The sequence below is a fragment of the Hippoglossus hippoglossus genome, chromosome 18 (assembly GCF_009819705.1).
Source record: "Hippoglossus hippoglossus isolate fHipHip1 chromosome 18, fHipHip1.pri, whole genome shotgun sequence".
Lineage (NCBI taxonomy): Eukaryota > Metazoa > Chordata > Actinopteri > Pleuronectiformes > Pleuronectidae > Hippoglossus > Hippoglossus hippoglossus.
In genome coordinates, this window is record NC_047168.1 from 6,410,654 (window position 1) to 6,413,559 (window position 2,906).

Sequence of the window (2,906 nt, forward strand, 5' to 3'; positions counted from 1 at the left end):
GGAAAAGAAAAAAGGACGAGAACACTATCAGACATTTTAAAATGCAAAGAAGAGCAGCTTGATCCTCCTTAACTTGAAAATAACAAGACTGGGATTTCGCACTGGTGTCTGAGTGTGCACTGCTTCAGACACTTTCAGAAAACAGACTAATGAGAAACCATTAACGATCTGCTAATAGAGTAAAGATGTCAGAGCATTCGGTGTCATATTGAAGGAGATGTTTTACCTTGTTGGTATGCACACAGCTAACCAGTCTCCACCAGTTTCATGTTTTCATAAACCCAATACGAAGATACTGCAAGCTTGACATATATTACAGTGATACCTCTGTGTAGATTATTAAAAATAAATAACCCCTGAACCCCATAAGCTTCCTTCAACAGAGTCTTGATCATAGCGGTTGAGACTTGCAGGAAACAATATAATATATATATGAGAGTGAAGGGCTTTTCATTTGTTCATACCTGGACCCAGATAATGGGGAGAAATTGATGGACACATTATCCATTTCTTTTTTTTTGTACAATTTTGTAGATGTAGGTTAGAAAACTTTAAGACATTGTTATTCCTTGTACGGGGCTTTTATGGGACCAGTCTTCAGTGCCTTGTTAGGTTTTTCAACTTCGGCAAATACCCTCTTGTAGCACCAGTATTATTTACTTCACCTCTTCCTTTCGCAGTTTACTGAGCTCCTGTCCGCAGTCCTGCAGTCTGAGTCTGTCTGCACTGTCCACCACCCACAGCAGCCCGTCTGTGCTCTCAAAGTAGTTCCTCCAGTAGGAACGCAGCGACTTCTGACCTCCTACATCCCAGAAATTCAGTTTGAACCTAGAAAACACATGCAGAAGAGAACATGAGGACTTTATAGTAAGACTAGAAAAATATATCCGAATAAAATGAATAAGGAATTTTGTAGAAAGCAACTGATTCTTTACCAAACTAGTACATTTCCGTTCCCCCTGTGTTATGGTCAAGCAATCAATTTTGACTCATGATGTGTGATAGTCCTGAGATCAGATAAAATTAGGAGGTGGTCTGGGCCAGGGGGCCACATTCTCTTTACTTTGTGAACTCGACTATGGTTTTGTTAAATCTCCATTTAAATTTATGTTCTCTCTAGGCTGAATAAATGTATTCATTGTTTTTGTGTTACAAGACAGCAAAGAGAGGCACACACAATTTTACTTTCCAATTGCATATAAACCATTTAAAGATTTATTTACTGTCAAAAGTTGACTTTGGCCCAAATGTTTTCCTTATGTGACGGGATCTGATAGGCATTCTCCAAGGACTCTTAGTTAAATACACTAACATCCATAAGAACATGTAAAATAGACTTATTGTTACTCCGTCAACTATAAAATATTTTTATGAGTTATGAACTTCTGTGGTGTAAAAGCATCAGTGCATATACTAGACAAATGACAAACGAAGCTGTACACAACAAACAGCTACTGACCTATTACTTTTTAACCAAAATGTGAAAATAATCACCTTTTATTCTTTAATGTTTGAGTATTTAATGCAAATGCAGATCATAATAACTAAATAAAAGCATTTAATTATAGCATTGTCTATTGTAATGACATATTGTGTCAGTGATGGTAAATGTTAATAATGGAACCTTCAAAAGAGCTACAGAGCTACTAACCCTAACCCGTCATTTCAGACAGAGGAGTAAAGTCATAGCATATTTGAGTCTTTTTATGGAACTCATTGAAAATGAAGCAGGGTTCCAGTTTTAGTCATTAAGCATCATGTTCCATTGAATTCACTGCCAAGTCCTGCCACATTTGTGTGTACCAGATTGTAACAGCTCAACTCTCTATCAACATCTCAAAATGATGCCTGGATAAAGGTCATTACACAGAAAGTCACACCCTTCCCGTTGGCATCAGAAACTGGTTACATCACCTTAGCAGTCTTGCGTGAATTGCCCCGAGACTGGTCTGTGGATCTGAAAGTACAATTGACTTAGTATTTGTATTATAAAACACTATGGGCTAACACACCTTGAAATTGTCTCTACTGCGAGACCTAAAGCAGCTAGACTACAGACAAGTGAAGGAAAGACATTTTCTACTCATTTTGCAGATTAATGGAAACAAACAATACATTCAAAAAACGATCTGATTTGCATATCTGCAGAAAAAGACCAGATATTGAATCAGGTAAAGATATGCACAATAAGCTACATAAAAATACCGATAGAAACGCTCAGAACAATAACAAGCTGATAAACATTCATAAACTACGTATAAATCTCAGGGAATAAGTCACTAACAGCGGTAGTTACCCTCAAATCGGATGGGAGCAGTGGCAAATGCCCCCAAACAGCTGTGGCAACTGACAGCTGCCTCAAATCGCTGCAACTGCCTTTACAAATCTACGAGCTGCCGCTGCCACGATTTGAGCTTCCTGTCTCTCCGGGAATGACTTCGCTGCACCTTAGCAACGGTGTTTCCCATATCCTAGCAACAGTGGACTTTTTCAAACATAACTTTATGAACCAGTGATGCAGGAAAGGTGACATAAACGGTCAGTTTACTTATGTTTAGTTTAATTCAGTAATATGTAAACATTGTTATAATATAATATATCAAATTCCTTCTTTAGGGTAAGGGTCCTATACAAGTCCCCCTACTTCTCTGTCTTAGTACTTTAACTTGCAATGGAGTATTTTTACTTTACTGTCTTGGTACTTTTACTTATAAATCAGTATTTCTACTTCTCTGTCTTAGTAATTTTACTTGCAATGGAGTTTTTTTCCTTTACTGTCTTGGTACTTTTACTTCAGTAAATGATCCGAATTCTTCTTCCTCCATTGGTTAAGTATATTTTGTTGCTTATACTTTTGTACCTGTTTAACATATACTCTTGAGTATTTTTCTACTGTGCAGTATTAG